Genomic DNA, 18,712 nt, shown 5'->3' on the forward strand with positions numbered 1-18,712 from the left:
TTCTTTGCTTTATACCATTTGGGCTTAGGAACAATTTCGTACGAACACTCTTCTTTTAGATAGTGGGAGAAACCTACAGGCACACAATACAATATTCTAACCTATCTCAACAGTATTCAAGCCCCAACATGCTAAGAATGCCTACTGCATTTTAAACCTGGTAATTTGATATAAATGGAAAAATGGGATACATCAAGAAAATGAAAAAGGTGCTAATGAGTCTCCACTATAATTGGAGAGAAGAAAGGGGTAATCTTGAAATAAAGTTATCGATCATGTGAGAGCTTTATGACGTCCCCTTTGACCAGATAGAATCCCAAATTGAAGCAAAACAAGAAATTAGTAATTCCTTCAAAGTGTAGCTTTGTATTTTTCCTAAGTTTTTTTCATTATGCTATTTACTCCTTTGATAAGTATAGTTGAAAGAAAGGCCATCTGAAATATGTCAAGATCATAAAGCTACACAGGGCTTTTCAATCAATCAGTCAACATTATTATTATCACCCTTATCATATAATGAAGTACCAGTTCTCATTCCTTGAAAAATTATAAGATGTCTTTATTTATGTACCATTGTACCGGGGCGCCTGGGTGGCTCAGTCAGTTAAGCGTCCAACTTTGACTCAGGTCATGATCTCATGGTTTGTGAGTTCAAGTCCAGTGTCAGGCTCAGTAGGGACAGCTCAGAGCCTGGAGCCTGCTTCCGATTCTGCGTCTCATTCTCTCTCTGCCCCTCCCCCACTTGTGCTCTGTCTCTCTCTGTCTCAAAAATAAATAAATGTAAAAGAAAAACTTTATATGTACCGTTGTACCAATATATTGCCACATTCAGAGAGTATACAAATATGGGATTTTTAAGAAAATGAGAATAGGATTTCATAAACAGTAATTTAAATTACTTTACATCATATGTAAATGAGTCAAAGCCTATCAATAACATTTTGTGAAATGAACAATGTGATTAAATATACTTTATTAATTTTGAAAATGAAAGTTCAGTGATTTGATATGAATAAGGTCAAAATCTAGGTTAATATTGATGTTTAGCTTTAAAATCTACACTGTTTAGCTGTTTTTCTTTTTTGACTCGTGTAATTCCCTCTTTCCTCCCTGACGTCCATCTTCTTACAAATTGTTCTCATCACAGTCCGGAGCCACCTATTGTTCAGTATTTGTAAAGAATCGATTTAGATACTGTTTCCACTTCAATACTTACTTTTTGGAAGGCAAATGCAGAATCACTGACTTCGTCATGACCCGCAGTGGGAGTTCTGCAAAAAATCTATTAAAAATTTGTTCATATTCTGAGGTAGTGTTATCTATAAAGCCATGTAATCCTTTTTTGTGGAATTTCTTTGCAATGCAAACCATCTTAAGTACAGAATAAGAGAGACCAGTTGTCAATCATTTATTAAATGTTAATAAAGCTTCAATTCTTTCTAATGTTAGATATGCCATAAATATTAAAATGATTCTATTATTTTCCTTCCACAACTCAATGTGTTACACGCTGCGAAAGTACTCTACTTGGGAAATCATTAGAAAGAGAGATGATCCAGTTTCATTTGCTGTGAATAAATTCAACCTCAGAATATTAGCTACAGTTGTGGGTACTGGTAATGACGATTTCATTAGCTGATTTTTGTTAGTTTCATTATTGCCTTAGGGTTTTACTGTTTCTTATTTCCTGTCCAATAAGTTACCACATTTCCCCATTATAAAGCTTTCTTTAATTAGAAAAGTAAAATTTAAAATAAAAAGTGTCATATATTTTTATTGAAGTAGTTTTTGAAGCCATTTACTTTTTAAAAAGAAAATAATACTTTAGACCGTGGTTCAAATTTCAAAATGTGACTTTTACATGGATGTCCTTTGAATCTTTTGACTGTCCTTCCAAAGTAAACAAGTAGTTGTCTTCTTAAAACACAAAAATTCTTTAACTGTAGAAGACATTTACCAAGTGCCTTTTTTTTTCCTCTGAAAATTGCCAAGCTCCTAATCTTTATGGTTTAAAATGAAGAAATCTGGCATAAGTATTTACAAAATCTAATGCATCCTGTCCAAGGTAGATTGGAAGAGGGATAGAGACCCGTTACAAACTTGGATGGTCTTCATCTTTACTCTGTGATTAAGATGAAGGAAAAAATTTCTCTCCCTTTCTCCATCTGGTGGCTGTATATGTCTCTGTGTTTTCTCGTATATGAATCTAATTTTAGGAAGATATTTACAGAAAGAAGGAAACAAAAAAGCATAGAATTAATTTTAAAAAAAGAGCTTCAAGAGTAAACATAATAAATTGGCATGAATTCATTCCTGAAAACTAACGCATCTCCTAAACTCTGAGTTTGAAAAGCTTTCTGATATCCTATTAATGAATTATTTTACTCCTCCCAATGAATCCCTCGATTTTGTTCCTTTTACTTATAAACAAATTAGGAATTCATTTCATTGGTTCTTAAATTGTTTGTACATCCACATTAGCAGTGTTGAGAACTTACTGTCACTCTCTTTTAGCATCTATTAGATTAAAAAAAAAGAACCACCCAGTTATGTAAATAATATATTTCTGAACTATAAAGAGAAGAAAAAATAGCAATCATTGATTTAAATTTTCAATCATGTTTTATACACATTAAAAATAACACTGCATTTTGAGTCAATACATTATTTTCACTTCAAGAGCTGTTGAAAAGTCACATTCTCAATAATTTTTCACTTTCTGTTTATACCTTAATTTTTTCTCAAAATATAAACTTAATGGCATGAATTTACATTATTACTAAGCCAATTTAATATTAATTGATACTCTTCTTTTTTATTAAGTTCTAATCAGGGAACTATATCTGAGTGTGGTCTCCTTGTCTTTGATTAAAACATGAATAATAAAGGTAACTATTCCCCCCAATTCTGACATGCTTCATTCCCAGAAGTTTTAGTTGCTATCAATATGATATATTCTTATTCTTTAGCTATGCTGAAATATGTATTTAAGAATATGGATACATGCAATATGTATTATTGGTTTGCATTTGGTTTGCATTATTTCTCTAATATATTTATAATTCTATAGCTTGCTTAACAGTACAGACACTGGACCTGGTATACTTGGGACTGAATTTCAGTTCTATTGTTTAGTAGCTATGTCCTTCTGTTACACAGGTAACAGACAAGTTAGGTAAGTTTTGTACATCTCCCTTTCCTTGCTGGTATAACAGAGATAAAAATAATAATGGGTTATTGATTTGGGGGAGGGATTTAAATTAGCTAACATGAACTAACATGTGTGCTTTATGCACATAATACTGTTATTTTAAATATTATTTTAAAAACTTTTATTACATTATTTTACTTGACTTTAAATATTTTTACTATTTTTTATGTAATACCCTATCATTCTTTTTTTTTAAGTTTATTTATGGGGCACTGGGTGGCTCAGTTGGTTAAGCATCCGACATCGGCTCAGGTCATGATCTCACGGTTTGTGGGTTCAAGACCCGCATCAAGCTCTGTGTTGACAGCTAGCTCAGAGCCTAGAACCTGTCTTTGGATTCTGTGTTTCCCTCTCTCTTTGACCCTCCTCTCCTCATACTATCTCTCTCTCTCAAAATAAAATAATAAATTTTTTTAAATTTTTTAAATTTATTTACCATTTATTTTGAGAGAGAGCCTGAGGGGGGAGAGGCAGGGAGGATGGGAGAAAGAGATTCCCAAGCAGGTTCCTCACTGTCCGTGTAGAGCCTAATGTGTGCTCAAACTCATCAATTATGAGATCATGACCAGAGCCAAAACCAAGAGTAGGAAGCTGAACCAACTAAGCCACCCAGGCACCCCATAGACTACCCTGTTATTCTTAATTAATACCTGATATATTATAATTATGGATATTCCATAATCGATTTGGCTATTTCCCAAAAAATGAACTTTAAAAATATTTCCAGTATTGCATTATTATAAGCCACAAGATTGACACTTTTCTGCATATCTCATTGTTTCCGTGCTTTCTTCCTATAGTGTGGATATAAAATGAGTAGAGGTGCTGTATGGTACAGTAGGCACATTCCAGATTTCAGCAGGTTACAACCACGTTGCTCCTATAATTATAAGGTATTATTCCTTTTCTTCACAATTATCATCACTAGATAGGATCTTTAAGTTTCTGACAATCTCAGGAGTTTTAATTTGTTATTTTAATTTGCATTTTCAATAAATAATGACCTTTATTTTATATTTTTGTGTTTTACTTATGTGTTTGTCATGTGTCTCTGTTCCTGCCAATTTAACAATGGGATGTTGAGTCAGTCTTACTATTACGTAGGTTTTAGTTATTTATTTTGGACAATAGTCCCCATCTGCAATGGAAGTGGCAAATCTTTGTTTCACAATTTACTCAACTTTGAAATTGATGGTATTTTATTTTATTATTTTTTTAAATGTTTATTTATTTTTAAGACAGAGAGACAGAGTGTGAACAAGGGAGGGGCAGAGAGAGAGGGAGACACAGAATCCGAAACAGGCTCCAGGCTCTGAGCTGTCAGCACAGAACCCAACGTGGGGCTCAAACCCATGAACTGTGAGATCATGACCTGAGCTGAAGCTGGATGTTTAACTGACTGAGCCACCCAGGCGCCCCTAAATTGATGGTATTTTAAATTGAAGTTACAACACGGATACAGACACACCTATTAATTTTAATATGTGTGTGTATTTGTGGGTATGTCATAGTTACATGTGTGCACATACACATGCATGTTCCTAATTTTTATAATGCATGGGTTATTCATGAAGAAGAGAAAAATAATCTGTTGTTTAATTTAATGTCTTAAAATATCAGACATGATGATTTTTGTATTTATTATTGAGGCTATAGTGATCTAGAAAAATGAGAAAACAAAAATCTGTTTTATTGAGTAAGACTTCTAAATAAACATATTTCCAAAAAAATGTAGTCATGGATCGATTTTAGGATTTGCTTGTGTCTAGTTCCTTATATTTTAAATGTAAATAATGATCGTCTAAGGTGTTGTGGAAAAGTCTCAAATAAAATGTCTGAATAAAATACATGTTCAAAGTAAAGATTTTTTTTATCCACATTGAATAGTAACAGAAGGAAAGTGTTAACATTTGCCTTAGGAAGTAAAGAATATGCCATATAAATGACAAATGTTGTAACCTTCACCTCTATTATGCTGGTCTTTCTTTTCCTTCTCCAGTCCTGCTAACTAAAGCACTAATTCAAATAGTGCTTTCCAGAATTATTAGAATATGATATGAGTAATAGTAGACATAAAAAATGCAGGCCTGCAACCATTCCCTATTTTTTCTTAAAATAGTTGCTAACTAGTTTTTGTATGAAATATATTTTGAGTAACTGTATTGAATCATAAAAATAAGGGTTTCAGACTTCACATTAGAAGCAGGACATACTAATCATATATGTAGGAAGGAGTACCCTAAGCTAGCCACAGCATCTTTCTGTCTCCTTGTCATTGTATTGTATTTGTGAAAAGAGTCATTTGAGATAAAATGTTCCTTACTTATTGGGGCACCTGGGTGGCTCAGTTAGTTAAGTGTCTGACTTCTGCTCAGGTTATGATCTCATGGCTTGTGGGTTTGAGCCCCACATTGGGCTCAAAGCCTGGAGCCCGACTCAGATTCTGCGTCTCCCTCTCTCCTCAGCTCACATTCAGTCTCTCTCTTTCAAAAATAAATAAATATTTAAAAATTAATTTAATAAAAATTTTTCTTAGTTTTTGGAAGGCAACTAAAATATCTATTTCATAATTGTGATTCAATAATCTTTGGAAAAACTGACAGTGTTGCAGATACTAGGTTAGGACTAAAAGGGTCATTTCTTGATTCATTAATTTATTGTTACTCTCCTTTTCATTCATTTATACATTTAAAAGATACATACAGTTGGTTAATTGGTGGGATGTTCTACAAAGGGACTTAGCAGTAAACGTGGGGGGGGATGGTCTTTAACTTCACAAAACTTAGTCCAGAGGGAGTGATCACCATGAAATTAGTAACTAAACAGAAAAACTCTTCCAGACAACAATAAAGAGCTATAGAGATTCTGTCACCTCGGAGTAAGAGGTACTTAAATGATTCCGGGGGACAGACACCTAAAAGATTTTCAAGTAAGTTTGAAGGTAAAGGCGAAATTGTTCCCAGCAGAGGAAACAACATGTGCCTCAGGCCCAGATGGAAAAACAGCTTCGATAGCAGGTGGGGATGGGGCGCATGTAAACCCGTGGCTTCAGGATGGGGAGGGGAGGGAGGGCGGTGAGAGACCCCTGGACATTACAGCAAGGGTCCATGGGCTGCCTGCATTCTGGACTCTGTTGATGTGCCAGGAGAGATTGAAAACCACCGAAATATTTTAAGATTGGGGGTAAAAGGATCATATTTTCATTTAAAGAATCGGCCAGGGATTGGTGAGAAAGCTATGATAGCAATGGTCTATGAATAGACTTGGGTACTTTAATAGTAACTGGTCACTCCCATGTAATACACTAAATTTTTATGTGCGAGGCAGTGTGTAAAGAATTTTTTTGGTATTATTTCCACACAGTGACATTAAAAAAGAACTGCTTGTATCACTTTTATGTATGGAGAAACTGAAGCTCAAGAGAGGCTAAACAATTTGCTCAAGGTCATAAAGCAGATAAGTGGATGAACTCGGAGAAAACAATAAACTGTCTTCAGAATTTTTGCTTACAGTCAGATCTTATGTAGACCAGGATTTAGGCAGAGAGATAGTGTGCAGTACATAATATGAGAAGATGTACTTACAGGTTGAATTAATTGATTGATCTATTGGATATATGGGGTAAAGAGAAGAGTGTTCAAGTTTTAGTGCCTTGGTGCATGGCGGTAACACAGATGGAGATAAGAAACATTAATGCAAATGTAGATTTTAAAGAAAATTGTGAATTATAAATTATGGATTGGGTTGCCAGTGAGATACAAAGGAACAGAGTTCGGTAGGCAGCTGGCCACAACGTTCTGCTACTCAGAAAGGATAACTTTCCTACAGGTAACAACTTGGAATGATGGATGTAGAGATGTCTCTGTATCTACAGGCACAGCTGAGATAAAAGAGTATAAAGAGACAGATGGAAAAGGCCTGGGTTTTGTAAGGAAGAAAGAGCAGCCAAGATGCCCTATTGACAGGGAACAAGTTAGAATGAAACCAGGAAAGTGACAACCACCAGTGCTGTGGCAAGAGAGTGTCCCAAGAAAGCATGACTGGTCAGCTTTGTCAGAATTTCCAGTGTTATGCTGTTTAAAGATTTAGTAATGCAGGAGTTACTGGTACCAGATCAAGAGCGACTAGGGACAGAAAAGGAAGTAGTTTATAGGGAGAAGGTGATATCAAATAATGTAAGCCATTAGTTTAAGAAATTCTCTATGAAGGGGGAGAAATACATAAAAGAGTCACCTGGGGGAAAATTCTGGGGTATGAGGGGTTGTATTTTGTTTCCCTCTAAAACAAGAAAAATGTATGCATGGTGCATGTCTTAGATTAAAATAGGAGAAAAGCAGGGTGCCTGGGTGGCTTAATAGGTTAAGCATCCGACTTCAGCTCAGGTTATGATCTTGCAGTTCATGAGTTTGAGCTCCACGTTGGGCTCTGGGCTGACAACTCAGATCCTGAAGCCTGATTCAGATTCTGTGTCTCCCTCTCTCTCTCTCTCTGCCCTCCCCTGCTCACACTGTCTCTCTGTCTCTTAAAAATAAATAAATTTTTAAGAAAATAGGAGAAAAGGGAAATTTAAGGATATAGGAGATATATTTTAACAGAGGAAGAATTTCTTGAGAATCTTGGGGGGTGGAGGGGGGTGCGGAAGTAATGGCAATCCAGAGCATGGTGTGAAGAACAATTTATAATATTGACTTTTTAGATATGTGAATTATGTTTATGTTCATAAATCCATATGATGAGTACCCATGGGTTAAAAAACAAAGATGAGCAAGAAAGGGACTATGGAACAAAAATATGAGAAAAGTAAGCAAGAGGCAGAGAAAAATCTGGAAAAAGTGGGGAGAAAAGAAAAGTAGGGGCACCTGGGTGGCTCAGTTGGTTGAGTGTCTGACTCTTGATTTCAACTCAGGTCATGATCTTGCAGTCATGGGATCGAGTCCCATGTCAAGCTCCATGCTGAACATAGAGCCTGCTTGGGATTCTCTCTCTCCCTCTCTCTCTGACCTTCCCCCAACTTGTTCTCTCTCTCTCTCACTCTCTGAAAATAAACAAATAAATATTTTTTAAAAAAGAAAAGAAAGTAGGGATAGGTAAAAGGCCAATGGAAAAAATAAAAATTGGTGTAACTAGATATGCACTTATTAACATAGGGTTAAATATTATTATTAATGCCTCAGTGTTAGTTATCAACATCAGTATGTGTTGACTAATGTATTTTATTAACATGTGTATATTTTTATCTCACAAAATTATCAGTTGGGGAAAAAACTCATATTCAAATTCTCACAAAGGACATACTATAGTGGTGTCTTCTCAATCCCTTTGTTTTGAAAAGACAAAGTGCATTTTGGAAAATTTGCATTGTTCTTTAGGTATCTTAATTAGTGCCTGTTTAAAAACACACAAGTTTTTGGTATGTACAGAGTCAAGTGGCTTATGCCTAAAAAGGAAACAAATAAATACTAACTAAGTTTGCATAATCACTCTTGGGGTGTATTGGAATGTATCTGAGCTCCACAGTAACAAGTGTTGGATGTCACTATGAACAGGTCTTGTAGTGATTGTTGAAAATGCAATATACAGACTAGTTATCAGGTAGGTAGTGACCACACATGAATATCTGCAAGATGTTTAGGAGAAAAACACTGATTCATTTTGTTGATGTTCTCTTTGATTATCTCTTTTTTTATTTTATTTATTATTTTTTTTATTTCTAGTGGAATGATTTTGAGTCCAAGAAGGGCAATCGTGTCTCTTTGGAGAGCCTTTGAGAAATTCTTGATGCTATCAGGATTTGGGTATATGAAAAAAGGTGTGAACTATTCCCACTTTAGAAATTTCAAGGCCATCACTGACAGGTAGTCTCTGGTTACTGTCAGCCTTTGATATTAGAAGTGAAGTCCATTAGCTAAATCGGGTTCTCTCTTTCTTTCTAGCACATTCTGTACACTATGGAGGCTGGGGCTAGTGATAAAGCAGTTCCACCAAATATAAATAAACCGTATCCAATTTTAAATTTAGAAATGTTATAATAATATAGACATTACTTCATTATATTTACATGAGATGAGCAGCATCTACAGAGATTTTATACTTGTAGAGAAATTTATAATTAAAAGGCTATTGTGCATGTGATTGCTGTTACTGTAATATTCCTTTCTCCTGCAAAAGTCCTACATCAATAATTTGTGAGTTTTTAGGCAATATACACAAAACAAAGACTACTATATTCTTGAATAGCACATATAATACAAATAATGAAATTTACAACCTGAACGTTTTCCAGCTTTATGACATATTGATCACTGTGTCCCATGATGAAGTTGTCACATCCTGCACGGCCCTCAGATCATCAGCCCTCTTGACTTTGTCGATTATGTTTTCATTCACTTATTTGTTGTTGGTCAGGTTCCTTTTCAGTGATTTCAGAGAATTCCAATCTCTGCATTAGTAATACGGACTTTCCTTGACTATATTTAAAGGAGAGCTTTCTAACAAAGATCCCTGCCAAGTGTCTGAAGACAGGACAGTACAGTACCTTGCACTGGCCAACAGGTAAAAGAATAGATATGTCTGGAATAAATGAGCTTTAGCTGTTTCCGATCTTTCTCTGAGTGCCCCTGGACTGCTGTCCCTATAGCGTTGGCCGTTGATGACTTCTTTTATCAGGAAATTCAACACCCTCAGTGAAGAAAGTTTACAGTCCCTCAAGACCAGGCTGCAGGACTAATCCTTCTCATTTAGTGGCTGGAGCAGGATGGGAGCCATTTAAACATTTTACTCCCACTTGTACACAGACTTTTATATACATCACACAGCATAACTAGCAGGGAGATCAATGGGAGTGTGGCTAAACTTAAAAAGACAAAATGTAGCAAAGGTCCTAATTTTTATGTCATTGCAAAAAAATAAAATGTACTGCCTATCTAAAAACATTAAATACTAGAAGAATATGTAGTTATTAAAAGTCTCAGTTAATACAGATATAACAGGGAGCCACTGGAAATATTGGTGCATATTTTCCAATCTGTATTTTTTATGTGTTCTATAACTTTATCACAAATTACATCCATGTGTGTATTTTCTATAATTATATCACAGATTACATATACACGTGTGTGCATCAGTGTGTTTTATATATTATATATAATATGTATATAATCATAATCAACACATCGCCAAAATACTAATTTTAAAGCTTAACTAAGATACACATGAAGATCTATAGAAAGGAAAATTCCAAAAATATGGGGGAAAATATCTCCAGGAAGAAAATTCAGTTGTACCTGTTGCTAACAGCAGCTGATCAGACTTTTCCTTTACTTTTTTTTCCAACTGGACCTTAATAGCGTCATTTTGGACTTTGGCTATTATTGCTGCAGGTGCCTTGATTTCTCCTCGGCATTATAATTACCACTAAAGGAAATGGGAGGTGGGAAAGCACTATTCTGTCTAATTTCCTTTGATTTTCTTCTTCAGAACTTATTTTTTCCCTTTAAACCTTTGCTCCCCATACTTTATTTGTGTTACTGCACAAGCTGTGGGGCATAATAAGCAGTATTTTAGCACCATTCCGTTCTTTACTCGTGGTGTGTAAATCACAGCAGAGTTGCTAACAGCTTGTGACTGACAATCTTCCTTGATAGACAATCTGTGATCCTTTCAGCCTTTTACTAATAAGCTCATTAGGCGAGAATGGCTAGAAATGCTTTCTGGGATATAGCAATGAACCGCAGCAAATTCAGCGCATGTCTGACCACTCAAACTTTAGAGAATCAATCTTTCCTCAATCAAAACTTTGTCAAGTCCCGCTGAATGTCTGCTGAAGGTTACGGATTTTTTTTTTAATACGTTTGTCAGAAAAATCAAGGAACCTTTCCAATCTAATAGAAGTCAAGAGGAAATTTTTCTGAATCTTTTTTTTTTTAATTTTGGTGAGTCAATATCTGAAAAATGTTCGTCAAGGGTTCAAAGCTGCCATGACTTTCAAATTGAGAATTTGTGGCTCAGTAATGCAGAGACCAAAGGAGATAAGAAACAGAGTTTGATGAAGATACTCAGATTTATATTATTTATTAGGTTCATGAGTATCTTGTAAGAATAGTGAAAAGCTGGCTGAAAACTACACAACTGCAAGGAGAGGAACTCTATGTTTTATGCACATTAGTTCATGATAAATTAATATCCTTTTATTGAAAATATATCAATGTAAAGTTTATGCACTCATATGTGCATGCAATACAATTATAGTTTTTTTTAACTAAATCTTTTTCTGTAATTCATGTCACAAAATAAAAATCTAGTCCCAATTTTATCACTGGACCACATCAGTTGAAATCTACCTCTGACATGATGATTTTCAATGGTATTTTATTATTATGACATTATAAAAGCAGGGCTGATAGAAGCTGTTAGAAAACATCCAAAGGTTATTATTCTCCCCATTAATGGAGTTACTCAAATATGTAGAATTTTGAGAACCAGATAAGAGAACCAAAGTAGCTAAAAATGAAAGAAGTTTAGTGTTAGAGGGGAATCAAAGAGAGGGGTAGCAGTTAACTGATTAGAACTTGAAGTCAGATGAGCCCTATAAATCTTCTGCACATTTAATTTGATTAGAATAGTCCTTTAATATAATATTGATGGTCATGTTACTTGATGATCTATAGTGTTCTAAGCTAAGTAATATTGATAATTAACCCATTTATATATATATGATATATCTGAAGAAGAATTTAAAAAGAAAATATAATACTGCATATGTTCAAGTATCTTTTAATCAATAAAAAAGAAATAAAACTAAATAAAACTAAAAAATCCATTTGAAAAAAGTCAACAATGTATTAAGGTAGTAAGTAGTAAGCATTGTTCAACTTTTTAAGTATTTGAAAAATCAGAAATATTTTACAAATGTAACTCATTCCATTAAAACCAGAGATGATAAGTCTCATATTTGTACGGTTTCAAAGTAAATGTCAGGTGAACTCTGTGTTTCAAATTCTAATTCTTATCAATCTCACAAGCAGAAATATGCCCCAACAGAAGTGAATCAGTAAAGAGGACTTATCAATTAGAAGACAGAATTCCTAACCACACAAGTCCATTGTCAAGGCGACCTGACTTCATGAGACTGATGTTCTACTCCGCCCACCTGCTCCAACTTGCCTATATCATCAGGCTTGAACATGATATTTAAACATCTCACCACCCCCGTTATTTGCATAGTTTTGGTAAGATTCTCTGTCTGCAAGTAACTAAAAACACAATATTAATCTATAATTTTACCAAACTCCAATAAATTATTGGGTCACAGATTACTAAAGTGATTGCACATTTCCTCTCATTTTTATTTTTCTCCAGGAACTATACAAGCACAGTTAGTTATAAGTCACTATTATTTATAATGATGTTAAGACATTTTATGGCATAATAAATACCATCTAAAATCCCATTTAGAACAACATATTACTTCTAAACACATAAATATTGTTTTATTTTTATCATTTTATTATAATGCTAATTAAGTAAATACTACCTAATATTGAGGTAATTGATTGTATGAAGTACAAGCACAGAAGTGATAAAGCCCTTGGAGTTCACATAAAACAAATCTTATGAAAATTGATTAAAGCTGACAAATCACTACCAGAAGAAATAAACTTAATTTGTTCAACAAACTAGGAATAAAGACTAAAGGAAAAATCAACAAAATTAGAATAGCTATGACTTAATGCTGTATAGAATCTTTCCAAGTCTACTACTGAATGAGAAATTAACACATAGTGCCACATAAGAAAATAATATGCTCTAACTCTGAGACTCAAAACCATTGCACTTATTCTGGTAGAAAAAACTCCTACAGGAAGTGGAAGAGAAAACCCCACAGATACTTTGCTGTGTACCAACTAGCTTCATACAATGAAAAAGTAAATTGGACACAGATCTCTCTGTATCTCTCAATCTTTCTTCCTTCCCCCAAACCCCCCCATCTCCTGCTTCCTCATTGAGAACGCATTCCTTCTTAAATTTGGCAAGGAAAGTCAAGGAAGGACAGTTTTTTTTTTTTAGGACAGTTTTTAAATGTTTATTTATTTTTGATAGAGAGAGAGGGAGAGAGAGAGAGAGAGAGACTTCAGGAAAGGAGCAGAGAGAGGGAGACTCTAAATTTGGGTGCCATGATCCTAAAAGTCTTAGACCCAAGGCACCCACACAACTAAGTGACCGGGAAAGAACTGGACAAAAAACTAAGGCAACTCAAGTGGGCACTAAATAACTACAGAGTACGTGGAGCTAAAGGTAGCAGGGGCAAGAAGTATACTTTTCCTCCCTTTTAACCTGCTTTCCAGGTAATGGACACTGCAGAAATGGAAGCTGCTGGAAGGAGACAGTCGAGGGAGTGGTTCCTTTCTTGGCAGCCATTACATAAAGAAGAAATGATTGCAAATCACATAATCTGAATAAGGACTTGTACTCAAAATACATAAAGAACTCTACCTGCTCAAGACTTAGAGGACATCCAACCCAAATATACTTTAAAAGTGTTCTTAAGGAATTTCATCATCAGGGTGCCTGGGCGGCTCAACCGGTTAAGTGTCCAACTTCCACTTTGGCTCAGATCATGATCTTGCAGTTCTTGAGTCTTAGAGCCACATCAGGCTCACTGCTGGCAGTGCTGAGCCCATTTTGGATCTTCTGTTCCCCTTTCTCTCTGCTTCTCTCCTGCACATTCTGCCTCTCTCTCCCTCTCTCTCTCTCTCTCCTTTCCCTCAAAAATAAATATACAGTAAAAAAATTAAAAAATAAAGAATGTCATCTTCATTAGTCATAAGAAAAGTGAATATCAAAACCACAGTGAGATACTATTTTACATCCACTAGAATGGCAATAATGCAAAGAAAGAAAAATATGGACAAGAATATGGATAAACAGAACCCTCCTGTATTGAGTAGGAATTGGAAAATGTTGCAGCCATTTTGGAATATAGTTCGGGATTTTCTTAAAAAGGTGAATATGTATTTGTCACCCTAATAATTCCACCTCTAGGTATCCACCCAAGAAAAATGAAGACATGTGCCCCCACAATGATTTTTATGTATGAATATTTATAAAAACCATTGCTCTTTTTTACTTTGTTTTTTTACTTTGTTTTTTACTTTATTTATTATTTTTTTAGAATATAACACTATTTTTAACATATGCAATTATTTTCCATCATTTACAATACAGTAGTTACAATGACACTCCAAATGGATAAGCAAAGTAAAAAATCAGAACCCCAACTTCTATTTCATGTAATTAGACTTATACAGAAATTAGAAGGTTAAGTACCAACTAGTTCGTCACCTAATTTCACAGCTATCTGAAGTGGCATCGTTATATAGCAGCTTATCTATGATACATTCAAGATACATGATACAATATATTACTTGTTCATAAGCTACAACACAGCCTGCTTAATACCTTTCCTTAAATTCCACCTCTATACTACAATATACTTGAGACTTTTTTGCATGGACCTCAAGTATATTGTAGTATAAAAACCATTGTTCTTAATAGGTCCAAAGTGGCAATGATATGAATGCCCATCAACCAGAAAAGGATAAACAATGTGATCTATCCAAACAATGGAATAATATTCAGCAATAAAAAAATAAACTTTGAGGATAAGCTATGACATAGAAGAACCTAAATAAAATATGCTAAGTCGCAGGCTGGAAAACTTTCTGTCAAGTTTTTGGCTTGCCAGACACATTAAATCTCTGTAGAATTTTTTTCTTTTCTTTCTACAACGCTTAGAAAGGTAAAAATTCATAGCTTACGGGTGATGCACTTTATTTGGCCTATAGGCTGCAGTGAAAAAAGCCAGATATGAACAAGCACAACGTTCAAAGGACTATCTGTCATGTGCTACTTTTTGTGTAAGAAAAAAAAAGTTGGGATAAGAAATACACCTGTATATGCACATTTGTGTGAGAAAAGAAACGCGGGGGAACTGAGTCTGTACCCAATGAGCTCGATCGTTGCAGGGAGCTTGGGACGATGGGTAAAATGGATGAGAGAGGGACACAGCTTTGAGTGTCCCTTTCTGTAGAGTTCTTTCAGAATCATGCCAGTGTTTCAGACACAAAAATAAAGTCACATCGGCAACGCGGGTGACAAACAGGTAGACTACGAATACACACAAATAAATCCCATTGCATTTAAAATGAAGAACGCAACTCTGCTGAAGAAGAGAACAAACTAGCCTAGCTATGTTCTGAAAACCATATATACCCTCAGGCTAAAGACAAAATGAACTATAAACACATACACAGTTTTCCTGTGAATCTGTGAAAGTGTTTTAAACTTTAAAAAAAATCATTTATAAAATATTTTAAGATTTTTTTCACCATTTCTCTTAAAATTAGTAGATAGACATCAAAATGAGGCAATCAGCAAGCTACATTACCTGTACCCCAAAACAGTTTATTAGTTTGGGGCATAGGAAACCCTCAGGTCATTGTGATAGTTTGAGAAAGGATTAGTAATAGATAGAACAGGTGACACAGTCATTTGAATTTATCACTTATTTCCCCTTTTTTTATTCAACTAACAATGCTTCTGTCAGGAATTTTGCAGCTGGACGAGATCATAGGGTGTTACTATGTTGAAGATTTAGAGTAAGTCAAGTCTGGAAGTAAAATTGGTTTCGATCTATCAGAATTTGAACTCTAGAAAATTTACATAGGCTCTAATATCCTCAGTTACCTCTCTGTGAATTAAAATGAGCAGTCTTCAGGGTGCCTGGGTGGCTCAGTCAGTTAAGCATCCAACTTTGGCTCAGGTCATGATCTCACGGTTGGTGGGCTTGAGCCCCGCATCAGGCACTGTGCTGACAGCTAGCTCAGAGCCTGGAGCCTGCTTCAGATTCTGTGTCTCCCTCTCTCTCTGACCCTCCCCTGCTCATGCTGTCTCTCTCTGTCTCTCAAAAATAAATAAGTTAAAAATAAATTTAATTAAAAAAAATAAAATGAGCAGTCTTCTAGGTTAGAAACCACAAAAATTAAGTTAAAGAATTAATTTAAAGCACCAAAATTAATCAAAGTATATGATAGGCCTTTGGGAAATGAAGATTATTTTCCATTGTTTGTATTTGCAAATGGGTGAGTAGATTGTTGTAACTACTAAAGTAGTTTAGGAAAAGATGTGCATAGCAAAGAGTAAGAGTAAGGAATTCTGTGCAATTAATTCCATGGTTCAGAAGAAGAAATGGAGAAACTGTCTCTTTCTTCGTAGGAGTGCTCTCTTGCATCTGCCATAAGGGAAAAACAAAATGAAACAAAACATTTGGAAGGAGAAAGGACGTGGGCAGTAACCGAGATAGAGTGGGAGAAGAGAAAGTGTCTTTAAGTGAAAAATCTGCTGTGCAACCAGCAAAGAAAGCGATGTCACAGGATAAAGTAATGAAAGTTTCTTTAAGCCAACAAGTGATAAATTGCCATAAGAGCTTTTTAGCTACAACGCTAGGTTTAATCATGTTGGGAACTAAAAGGATCCCAAATGCATAAAATTTTCCTTAACCAAAATGAAATTACACCATCAAATGTGAATGCTCCCTACGCAAGACAGCGCAAGCTGGAATATTTATGAGCCTCCATTTGTAAATGACAGTGTGATTGCTAAAAACATGACTAAATATGCAATTCTAAAAAAAAATAGAAAGAGCCCAGTAGACATTTTACTCTTGGGACCTTGGGAGAGTTTTGAGGCATCTAGGTACTGTTTATAGCCTGGGGAAGTGGGAAGTGACATTTGGGAAAGGTGAGGAATGTTATAGTTCAGGATCTACGTGATCTATTTTTTTTCACCTGTGAAATGGTGAGTTAAGGATAAAGGTCTCAGTATCTCTTTTTCTAAAGGTCTATTCTGTGTAAAGATAAGTAACCAATGAATTATGTAATATGCTACATAAAAGTAAATCAAATGGATTTTTAAAATGTTTAAAATAAATTTACCAGAGGAAATAGATAATAAAATAAATGGACGGCTCAAAAGATCATTCTGAACAGACAGTGCAATCACATTAAAATATAGAAAAGGATATTGAAAAGATATAGTCCTAGATGCTACCGGTTGTGTCCATAAAGTGGGATCACTAGTAATATTTTATTGTATTTCACACCTTGTTTTTCTGTGTTATCTCATATTTATTGTGTAGTGAAATATGTAGATTCATCCTTCACTAAAATCTATCATCATCTGTGATATATAATGTTGATGACAATACATTTAGGGTGTTTTAACAATGACAAAAAACAATGCGTATGGAAAACCTAGAATGCCTCAATATGAAGTGTAGACATATGATACAATTAGTTCTTTTTCTCCTACATGAAGCTGATTCTACTTTGTGAATCATCAGCCAGCCCCTCATGGCTTGCAGTTCAGTTGTATATACCATCAGTTTCCATAACTTTCCCTTACAAATAGTCTGGTTGACTTATAACACGTGCACTCTCAAGGATTCTCTGATCAGTGTCTATTGCTTTTCAGAAACTTGTATCTGGTCTTTCTTTACCAAACTATGCGCAGATCCATTATTCCATCTGAAAGAGGTACCTTGAGTGACAAGAAATGACCTATCTAATCTTTTATTGTTTCATAGTATGCAGAGAGATCATGTAATACCCTAAGCTCTAAATAAGTTACACCCTATAAGAACTGAGGGGGAAAATGGAGCCTGGTGTTTGGTCCTGTAGTTATAGCTTTGTAAATACTCCAAATCCCCCAAGTGGCTCTGTGATGGCTTGTGGCATCTCTGCAGACTTGCTAAAAAAAAATCAATCGCTGGGACCAAGGATGGGAAAGAAATTGGAAGCATGTTCGTTAAATCTCTCATTTGCTTGCCATTTCACTACTGCCTGGTGACTCACACGATTGTAAGATTAGGTACTGAATGACACTTTTTATTTACTGTTTTTAAAATTATTTTCCACTTCCAAAGTCAACTTTCCACATTCCTAGTGATTCGTTGTGGTTTGACAATGTTTTGTGATAAAAGCGTAAAACGCCAGCCATGTAAAACATTATTTTTAATAGGTACTTCTCTGACAAATCTGTATTTTATTGGCCTGCAGGAAAATTGTCTCCATTAACCGCTCACCTTTGGGATCCCATCAGTCTGTTAGTTAGCTATTTTCTCGTTTACTATGCACCGTCTGATAAAAACCCTAACAAGTTATCCGACAGTTTCCTTCTTGCTCTTGATGACACACTGCGACACCTCTCAGCAATCCCCTTAGAAGGATTGGCCGTGTGACAGGTGTGCCCAGTGAAAGTGCGCAAGCGCAGGTGAGGCTGGCTGGCCTCTGCGGGTCTCTTTTCAGTCTTCAGTGACAGCCCTCTAGCTCATTGGCTAACGGACCCAGTAAAGGGCGGGGAGAGCCCAGGAAGGAGACTGCGGACCCTTTCTGCCTCCTGCCAACCTACCCACCTCTGAGACGCGGACAAGAAGGCTGCTGCATA

The sequence above is a fragment of the Suricata suricatta genome, chromosome 14, assembly GCF_006229205.1.
Source record: "Suricata suricatta isolate VVHF042 chromosome 14, meerkat_22Aug2017_6uvM2_HiC, whole genome shotgun sequence".
Classification (NCBI taxonomy): Eukaryota; Metazoa; Chordata; class Mammalia; order Carnivora; family Herpestidae; genus Suricata; species Suricata suricatta.